Source organism: Pinus tabuliformis, chromosome X (assembly GCF_031772625.1).
Source record: "Pinus tabuliformis cultivar Carrire ecotype Pingquan chromosome X, CPIR1, whole genome shotgun sequence".
Lineage (NCBI taxonomy): Eukaryota > Viridiplantae > Streptophyta > Pinopsida > Pinales > Pinaceae > Pinus > Pinus tabuliformis.
In genome coordinates this window covers 473,001,163-473,012,940 of record NC_142308.1, presented here as the reverse complement: position 1 = coordinate 473,012,940, position 11,778 = coordinate 473,001,163, and positions in this window count along the sequence as shown.

Below are 11,778 nucleotides of genomic sequence, written 5' to 3'. Positions count from 1 at the left end.
AACATGTTGTGTTTGCTACAAAATGGTGATAAGAAGGTGAAAGAAGATAAAATAAGAGGGAAAAAATGATAGACAAAAAGAAACAATTCCAGACTTCAACAACCCTCTTATAGGTTGTAACCTGAAAAATATTTCTCGGAGTTTTAGCTTCCTTTCAAGTTAAATCTTATAGAGTAATTGAGGTAGAAGGCTCCTATAGGTTGGATCCTATAGAAAATATGATGCAATAAGGTTGTAGGAGCCTATCTTCACATCACTTCAGCCAAAAATTCATGGCTTTCTCCCTTTATGGGTTTCCACTTATATTTGGTGTCTTCATGTGTTTCTTGTTGAATGTCTAACTTGTGTGAATGCTTTCGAATTATATAGATATATATATATATATATATATATATATATATATATATATATATATATATATATATATATATATATATATATATATACATGAAAATGTCTCTCTCTGGTATTTGCGAAAGAAGATATTTGAAAAAAGAAATTAAGTTGAATTGAATAATTGAAAAGACAGTTACTGATTCACCCACCGCGCCCCCAAGTAATTGTCCCTCTTTAGTAATTCCAACTTTTTATCAATTGGTATCAAAGTAGATTATTTCAGCATCATTCTAACAAATAGAAAGAAGTAATAAATCTTTAGAATGGATAGTCAGGAAGGATGCTCAAAAAACAAATCCACTTTGTATAAAGGAACAAATTGTGCCTTCTCAATAGTGAGAATGAAGATATATTTAATTTCTCTTGGATTAGACGTATGGGTTCTTGTCATGATGGGGTATGAAGAACCAAAGAAAATGACTAGTGACAAAGATAATAAACTAGAATTCACAACCAATGCAAAGGCTATGAATGCTCTTCTTAGTTGATTAAGTGAATCACAATATATTAACGTAACGCATTATAAAATAACTAAAGAAATTTTCGATCATAAACCACAAAATATTCATAAAGGATATACCAAAGTAAAGATGCCCAAATTACAAGTATATAAAATTAAGTTTGAGGCATTAAAAATGAATGAAGATGAAGATATTACTAAGTTTTTTCTACGAGTATATAAGTTGTTAATGTCATCATGGATCTTGCAAAAACAATCATAATGTAATACTCCAAAAAATATTGAGGTCAATACCTTCAAAGTTGAATCCTAAGATTTTAGCTATAGAAGAAATAACCAACTTTGAGACACTAAATAGGGATCAACTACTTGGTTCTTTAACAAAATATAAGATGAGAATTTCAAAGGAAAGTTAGCTACTAGATATGTAGCTTTCAAAGAAAACAAGCCTACAAAAGACAATGAGTGTTCGTGCTCAGACACTGACAAAGAAGAAGCGAAATTTTCCAAAAGATCGAAGAAAGTACATGTAAGTACAAAGGAAAACTCCCATTTAAATGTTTTAATTGTGGAAGAGTGGGGCATTATGCCTCAAAATGTCCATACAATAAAGAAGAAGAAAAAGGTTAAGGGGAAAGAAAAGAACAAGTTTAACAAAATGTAGAAGGAGAAAAACTTTAAAAAGAAGAGTTTCTATGCACAAGAAGATAGTAGTACATCTGAAATTTCCAATGAATCCTCTAGAGAATATGGAGCTATCGAATTTATTTTGATGGCCCTAGAAAAATTGGAAGAATAAATTAATGAATATGAAGAAGAATAAGATAAGGTAGACTATGAATGGGAGTTGATCAGTGCCCTAAAGGAAATTGATAGAATCAAACAAAAGAATAGGAAATAGAAATATATTTTGTTACAGTATGTAAAAAAATAGTCTAATTTAGAAGAGCTTGTCAAGCTAAAATTAAAACTAGAAGAAGCCAAGGAGGTAGAGGAAATTCTTTACAACAAATAAAATAGAAAAATAGAGAGTGTGAAAAACTGGAAGAGGAAGTTGTAACCCAGAAGAAAAAGCTAGAGAAGGCACAAATTGATTTAATTATGGACCCTCAACATATAAAAAGATCTAAAAAATTGGATGCAATATTAAATTCTCATATATCTCCACCTATGAAAGCTAGCTTAGGCTATGAAGGAGAATCTACTAAAAGTAAGACAAAGGACAGAAAGACAATTATTTTTGTAAAGTGGACGAGGGAGACAATGATAGTCCAAATCATCCTGAGAATAAGGAGGTTAGCATTACACTTAATGAACAAGGAAACATTGCACCTAATGAGTACATGCAAAAAATCACTTCATTACAAGAAATTTTAGCGTAAAAGTGGCCTCCTAAGGAAAAATAATAAAGTAATAGTTAAAATAATAAAATAAGAGTTATGAATTTTGGTGAGAAAAGAATAAAACTACTTTTTTTTATTTTATTTTTTTTATCTCCTTATACATTTACTCAAGTTTCAAGTGTATAAACTCATTGGATGCAGAATTAAATTCCACAACCAATGAGTACCCATTACGCATACTTTTGAAAAGACCCGCATTGATAAAAATTGAAGATACATTAAAAAAGCGTGTTCAATAGACTTTTTTAATGTATCTTTAATTTTTATCAATGTGGATATTATCAAAAGTATGTGTAATGGGTACTCATTGGATGTGGAAGTGGAATCCAACAAGTGTCTACACTTGAAATTTGAATAAATCTATAAGGAGATAAGCCAAAAATACAATTAAAAAGAGTAGTTTTTCTTCTTTTTCCTCCGAAATATTTACATGTACCTATTTTTGAATTTAAATGATTTTTATTCGTTTACATATTATAACATCAAAATTACATGAAAATTTCATGGGCACTTTAAGGCTAAATTTTCCTCTAATGTTAGTCTATTGTAGTAGGCAAAAAGAGTGGACAAACATAAAATAAGCTACCAGAGACCATCCTTTTTCAAGAAATAAAGTTATCAAATGCTAAGGAGGATCTATTCTCAAGTATTATCCATTCCAAGGTATGGAAATCATGGATAGTTTTGCTACTGTAAAAAATTTGGACACAAAGCTATAAGTTTATGTCAGAAGAAATGAAATGATAAACCCTAAAATAAGTGAAGTAAAGAATAGATCTGCAAACATCAAAATGACTATGAATCTAGACGTGGATTCATTTGCTCCACTCTTTTTTATAACTATATGTCTCTAATGTCACAATTTTGGGCATAAGTCATATGAACGTCAACTCAAAAAAAGTAGGGCACAACCTTGAAACAATTGTAAAACATAAGAAAATATGCAATGGAGAGAGAAAAAGGAAGAAACAAAAGCTAATAAGTGTGGCCTAGTTCTATATGTTCAAAATCAAAGTAGTCAATAGTATGTGGAAAGTGGTTATTCTAGACATATGACAAGGGACAAAAGACAGTTTATATCTTTAGATGAAAACAAAATTGGAAATGCCACATCCAAAAATGAAACAACAAGAAGAATTAGAGGAAAGGGTACATTCATTTGGAATAATGGAAGAGGAAAATCTCAGGATGTATTGTTTGTTGAAGGACTAAAATATAATTTTTTGAGTGTTAGTCAGATGTGTGACAGAGGTTGTGATTTTCTCTTTAGAGCTCAAAATTGTGAGATTAGGTCAACAACAACAGGGAATGTTTTGTATAAGGGAGTTTGAAGAGAAAATAATGCATCTATCTTGAAGGAAGATAATGAAGAGTGCTAGATCAGAAAATAAGATGAGTCCTGGCTATGGCACAGGAGACCAAGGAATCTCAATTTTTATCATATCATCAGGCTTAGTAAAAAGAGAGAAGTAAGAGATCTAACAAAGATTGCAACACCTTAAAATCCTATTTGTAAATCATGTCAAATGGAAAAACATGCATGAACTTCATTCAAGGTCAAGGATAAGTTTTCAAGTAGTAAGAATTTCTAATTAGTACTTATATATTTGTGTTGTCCTTCTAGAACAGAAGAACCAAGAGGGGAAAAATATTTTAAGTTGGTAATTGATGACTATTCTAGATTTACATGGGTATCATTCCTCAGAAACAAGGCAGAAGTATTTGAGAAGTTTAAAATTTTTAAGGCATTATTAAAATATAAAATAGGTACAAGATAAAGCGTATAAATTCACATAGAGGAGGTGAATTTACTTTCGATGAGTTTGCAGAATTTTGTGATGAACTTGGTATAAAAGGCAATATACTATTGTAGACACACCACAACAAAATGGAGTTGCACAGAGAAAGATAAAGTATGTACAACAAATGGTCAGAGCCATGATGCAAGAGAGAAACATTCCTCAAACCTACTAGGTAGAAGAAGTACACATAGTAGTTCATATTCTAAATAAGGAACAATTTATACCAAATTGTAAAAAGGCACCATATGAATTGTGGCATGGAAATTCAACTTCAATCACACATTGTAAAGTGTTCAAAAGTGAGTGGTATATCAAAAACAATGATAAAAAGTTAGGAAGGTTTGAAGCTCAATTAGATGAAGGGATATTTTTAGGAAACTAAAAAAAAATAAAGGATACAGGTGCTACAATAAAAGGTTGCATAAGAGATTGTATAGATGTAAGGTTTGATGAAGAGTTGACTAGCAAGAACAAGAACGCAATTTTTATCAATCCTCTAAATCATCACCATGATAGTGAAGAAAAATAAGCATAGGACAAAGAATCAAAAAATACAAAGACAAAGATCTCTCAAGGAATGTACGAAGGAATCACCCTAATAGTCAAATTATTGGTTATAAAAGTGAAGGAGTTCAAACAAGGAAGCAACTTGCAGAAAAAATAGATTAGGATCAATTTGTCATGTTATAAAAAATTGAACCAATAGTTTTTATTGAAGAAAGTGAAGACAAACACTGGATAGATGTTCTGAATGACACGAGGGCTCAATGAACCTCTAACCTATCACATGTCCTCGTCGCATATTAAAAAATACCCTTAATTTGACTAAATATTGGAAAATACCTCTAAAATCCCCTACTAATACGAACCCAATACACCTTCCCAATTTAAATGGCCACTACTTTCACTAGATATTGTAGGTATCCATTTTTTCATTAACATTTATTATATCCCTTTATATTTTCTCATTAACTTTGAGCTCCATTTTTTATACCAGCCAATATAAAAACACTTTACCCCTTATATATCCCCCAATATATTATGTCATTTTTTCCTCAATATATATCCCTCGATATGAAGGCACATGGTATGGTATTTCTCCCCTAGTGAAGCCCCTATGATGAATGAGGAGCTAGATCAAATTGAAAAGAACAAAACCTAGGAATTGACACCAAGACTAGCAGGAAAGAATGTCATAGGTACAAAATGGGTGTTCAAAAATAATATGAATGAACAAGGATAGATTGTTAGAAATAAAGCAAGACCGGTTTTCAAAAGTTACTCTCAGGTAGAAGGTTTGGACAATAAAGAAAATTTTTCACTAGTGGCGAGAATTGATGAAATTATAATGTTTATTTATTTTACATGTTATAAATATTTCAAATTATACTAGATAGATGTAAAATTTTCTTTTTGGAATGGAGAAATTAAGGAAGAAGTCTATATTGAACAACCAAAGAGCTTCTTATTATTAGATAATCATAATGATGTATGCAAGTTAAATAAGGAAATGTATGGACTTAAACAATCACCTTGGGAATGGTATTCTAGGTTAGACAAGTACCTTCAAAAAGCATGGTTTCTAGAGAGGTGAAACTAATGGTAATTTGTAAATAAAGGCAATAAGTATGAACTCCTAATTATGGTGGTGTATGTGGATCATTTAGTGCAATGGTTTTTTAATGAGATGAAGTCTAAGTTTGAGATGTCAATCATTGGAGAGTTTATTATTTACCTATAGATTTAAATTTTACAAAAGTCAGAAGGTATATTCATTTCTCAAGAGAAGTATCTAAAGGATATGTTGAAGAAATTCAAAATGGAAGACTACAAACCTATCTCAACCACCATGGATGTTGGATGCAATTTGTGTGTAGATGATGAGTCAACTGATGTTGGTAAAAAACTCTACAGATCTATGATAGGCATCTTATTGCATATAACAACTTCAAACCAAATATAATTTTGGCAGTCAAATTGGTGGAAAGATATCAGTAAACACCTAAACAAAGTCATATACTAGAAACAAAAAGGATATTCAAATATTTGAAAGGGACTACAAACTATGGACTATGGTACCCAAAAGGAAAGGACTTCACATTGAAAGAATATATAGATGTAGATTGGGCTAGTTGTATAGATAATAGGAAGAGTAGGCATGGTGTTGCATTCTACTTAGGAGAGTCATTGGTTGCATGCTTAAGAAAAATCAATCCTCAATATCTTTATCTATAGCAAAAGTTGAATACATAGTTGCAACTTGTTGGATGCAAATGTTGTGGATAAAACAAACTCTACAAGATATGAAGGTAACTTTCAGTGAACCAATATCTATTAAGTGCGACAATACTAGTGCAATAACCATCTCAAAACACCTAGTGTTTCATTCAATGACTAAACACATCCCTATAAAGTATCACTTCCTCAGAGAACAAGTGGTTGAGAAAACAGTGAAGTTGGAATACATATCAACAAAAGAGAAGATACCACATATATTTACTAATCCACTAGAAAGAGAGTCATTAAAATATCTAAGGGACAACTTGGTAGGGTCCCTGCTCCCTCTTCTTATTAGTTTGACTTCAAAGAGGAGCTTCAAAGGACTATAGATAATATGAGAAGAATGGACTATCTAAGGATGAGACTCTATAGAAGAGCAACAAGAAGCATATGAACAACAACAAGAAGAAAAGGAAATGAATCAATGTCTAAGTGTCGATACTTTAAGGCAGATAGAGAAGGAGAATGAATAAAAATCAACTTGTACCTACAAAGCCATGCCATATTTTTGGTGGAGGACACCATCATCTTGTTTCATCATTCAGAAGTTTATCCTTTGATACAAAATATTGTGTGAAAAGGTATATATGAAAAATTAAATAAGCATGTTCAGAATGCATATGATTTATCATAGCCCTTTCATACCTAGTCAAAGCATTTTGAATATGAGTCTAGCTCATAGTATATTTTTTCATCATTAAAATCCCTTAGAATTCTTCAGCCTTTAAGATTCTAAATTAACATGAATTATGCATCAAACAATTTTGTATTTCTTATATACTCAATTGATATGCTCTAACTATGAAGAAATCAAAGCAAGAAATTTCTTCAAGTACATAAATTGAAAGTAAAAATGATTATATCAAGTCAAGAGGAGCAGATTCAATACATTCTTCTTCTTTAAGTATGGTTTCTATAAGTCTTCATCATGAAGTGTCATGTGATTGACATCAAAACCATATCCATTGCATACCATGTTATTTGTAGCTATAGAGATAAAGTTATCTTGCTCTAAAAATTCATACATAAATGTAGAACTTATGCACAAATTACATGTACTACATAAAAGAATTTAAAATACATCTATTATGAAAAGGTTGAAGAAAAAACGACTTGATAGAAATTTGAATTTATCAGAAATATGTTAATCAAATGAAGAACCACAATGTCACAAATATATGAGCATAACATCAATCCATTATGACCCTATTACTATGATGTACTCTTACTTCAATCTCAACGAGATGTCCAAAATGATCCAAAGCAAACAAGCATTCAAGTAGACAAATAATCATATTCTTGACACAAAACCATCTCAAAAATCTTGTACCAAATCTCTTAGCCCAGATCTAATGACCAAAAACAATTGTGAAAAGAGAACATTTATAATGATAAAATGCACATGCCAACTAAATACTCAACGCAGAGGTCAATAAAGAGATCAATCAAAATCCAATGCAGTGATTCTAGTGCCTAAATTCCAAAGCAATGAGTAAATGCAAATTTCAATGGAGACTTCTAATACCATTGAAAAAACAATCATCAATAAAGTATATTATTTAGAAGCATACATGCATGCAAGAAACTAGGTGTCACATAAAATTATGTCACATTGCATGGCCTTATTTAAAAAAATGGGATTTTAATCACACATGCAATAGTTTCTTGCATGTCTGGTATTTGGAACGTACATTTAACTATATATCTATGAAGAGTGGCAAGGCTTTTCCTCCGCTATGAAACTCAATATTGGTTGCATCAATGTTACACACATAAGGCAATGGTAGGTCCACATATATCTTTAAGGTTTCATCTCTATGTAATTCTATCCCATTCAACCTTCAAATTTGAAAAAAAATAAGTGCATGAAGTAAGAAATTTAGTGCAGAGATAAATTTCAATGCAAGTATAAATGTTAATAAAGAGATTCGAACCAAATCAAAGGGAGCCACTCTATGAAATGAAATGCGGATAGGTATGACCAGCACATACCACTGTGACATTTCATTGCAAAGAAGGATTCACACACTAGAATGGGGGGACGATATGAAGCATTCACATTTACTCTAGACAGAGTGAAAAAGAAGAAACAAAAAAATCGATAACATAAATACACTCAAGGTGCCAAGAAAGTGAATATTTGTAATTTGCAAGGAGAGTCTATAGAGAGGAAAGGTAACATAGATAATTGGTAATGATGGTGGAAACAAAGAACAGAGGAGTGCTAGATTATATGGAAAGAATAATTAACATGTGATAGGGATGATAGGGATTGTAAAGGTGATAGGGATGTAGTGGATGTCACAAAGACCAAAGAGAGATATAAAAGATGTTATTTGCACATTATTTCCTGATTGTGCATTGAATGCATTCTATTTGTTGTGTGTTAAATGAATTATATTTGCTGTGCAATGAATAATTAAAGGCAACATTGAATAATTAAAGACTATATTGAATATGACAAAGGAATTCTATTTGCTGTGTGTAACAAAGGTTGTGTTGTATAATATTTGTGTTATAATAATGCAAGATTTAATGGTGCATTATATTGCTAGTGTTATCTATATATATGGTGTTCTAATATATATTGTGAATTAAATTATATTGTTGGATTATATGATATGGTGTTGAAGACCATTGGTAAATTAGGGTTTTGTGTCCTAATTTCACTCATAAAAATCTACACAAAGAGAACATGCAGTGATGATTGGAAGTTGACATGGAAAAAGTTTCCATGATAGTTAAAAAGTATATCTTTTGATCAATATAATCTTAATCATAAAAGGGATGAAAATGAAAAAGGGGGTTATTAAAATTGCACAAGAAGAAGCATAATTTTTTGAATGATAGAATGCGGGTTTGAGAAGAAATTTTGAAATATGTATACATTTCTCTATGGAATGTAAACCTAGAATAAAATAAATATTAATAGTTATAGAAGGTTGGAAATTCAAAATCCATAAGGCATGGCCATATTTGACAATAAAACTTCAAAAATGGTGATTTCGGTGGTTAGGATCATGATCATTCCCATTATTTATGGCATATTACATATCCAGATGTGTTGGCAACATTTTCCTTGCATTTTAGAGCTAGTATTGGATGAACTTTCTTGGTTTTTTCTCCTTGAAGAAGAAAGATTCTTTTCAACTTTGACATTATCTTTTTAGGTTTTCCATGAATGATAGTCAGTGCAGCAATTTCCAAAGGAATAATACATGTGTATTGTATTATATTTTAAGGTTTTGTGCCCTAAACTTTATTAATTTCCAAGGTTTAAACATGTGTTTCTGCCCAACCAAATATTGATGGAGCAAATTTTGATGGTGTTTATATATATTGAACATTTGTTATCATTATGAAATTCTATGTGAAAACATTGTCAACAAACACAACATAATTTCTTACAATCACCAAGCGGTAGACTCCATTGCTTCTTTTTCACAACTAATTGGATGGGAAACAACATTATTTCTAATTTACCTTTTGACAATACTCAAATGGATATGAATTCATTCATTACTAGAAAACACTTTTTGGTGTGCATGAAATTTTTACTCTATTTCATGCACTTAGCATCGATCAATTACTTCTAGCCTATGGAAAAGTATTTTTGTTATGTAAATTTGGTTTCTGAGGAAAGAATTAGAAGGGAAAGATCTTCAAAATTTATTCTTTTTGTGAAGGAAAGGAAGTGCTTGAACTTTTCCTCTATTGAGGTGTTGTTCATGTGTGTATTATTTATTCACTTCATAATGGTAGAAGGTCAAGGATCTGTTAATATAATTTTTGTAAACAAAAAGGTTGTAGTATTGATGATGAGTATTACTTTGATAGACAACAAACATGTTATATAGATCATGGATGAATTTTTGTTTACTCCATCAACAAGATTCTCCTTAAACTCACAAATGTTCTTGCAATCTAAATGAGTTTTCAATGCAATTCCTTCATACCTTATGCTACAAAAGCACATTTGAAAAGGATAGGTTCTTATGTTTATGTTCCTTTCTAATATTTTGGTAACTTTCCTATTAGAACATGGCTACAATTATACCTATGCACAAAGATGTATTTAAGGTGCCAATTATAACATATTAATAGGTTTGAATTGTTTACAGAAGGAATTTTCACACGGAGAATTTTTACACAATCGGGAAATTTTTACACAACCAAGGAATTTTATTAAGTCTCCAAACCCCTTGCCATTGATTTCAAAGGGGGGGGGGGGGGTAAGTAGAGTTATGGAGGATAATTTTTATTTTTATTTTTTGGGATAAAAAAAGGAGGAACACTATGTCTCAAGCAATGCCAAAGGGGGAGAATGTTGGCAATGTTGGCATTGATATTAATTGGACATGAGTAATGTTGATTAGTTATGTTAGTGTTAAGGTTGATTGATGTTAAGATTGCTTGATGCAGTAATGTTGATTGCTATTGTTGACTACTTCATATGCAAAGGTTGATTACATGATGTGATGTGTAGAGGTTGACTATTGTTGCAAAAGTAGATTTATGTATACTAAAAGACCGATGTGTAAAATGGATACAATGGTGTGTGAAGCACAATATATATTTTATAAACATATTAAATACTTGTCACATGAGAACTAAAGAACAATGTTTAGAGAGCTTGATATTTTCATTGAATATTATATATCAAATTTACATTTCAAAGCCAAATAATGCAATCATTGTTATTGGCTTATATTATTTCAAGTTTTGTTAATATTACAAAATTATTGAACTAAATTTCAAATTTGAAATGAAGAGGAAGATTATGAACAACTTTAGAAGACAAAGTGATAAATTCCCAATTTGAATTCCTACATAGAATACAAAGAGTCAACAACTCTTTGTATATAAAAGATGTCATTTTGAATGAAAAAGAGGCTTTTTGTGAATTGAGAATTTGTATGAGAGATTTTATGAACAACCTGGTAAGGAGAGAAGGGAAAGAGACACAAAATATTTAAAGAGAGGAAGAGAGGATAAGCAATAGAAAAGAGGACAACAATTTATTTTAGAACAGAGAGAAAGATCAGGTAATGAGAAAATATGATTTGTAATCTGATTGGGGGATTATAGTGTCCTTACAAGCTTTAGCTCGATAAATAACATGTTGTAGCTTTTTGAGGTAGGAACCTCCTATGGGTTGTATCCTGTAGAAAATTTGTGGGAGTTGGAGCTTCCTTGAAAGTTGAATCTTGTAGAAGGATTGAGGTAGCATCCTCTTGTAGGTTAGAGCCTATAGAAAATCTGATGTAATAAAGGACTAGGATCTTGCCTTCACATCACTTCAACCAAAAATTTGTGGTTTTCTATATATATATATATATATATATATATGAAAATGTCTCTCTTTGGTAACTACAAAAGAAACAATTAATAGTTGAGCTTATACATAAGCCATTAGTTGTAAAATAAGATATTTGAA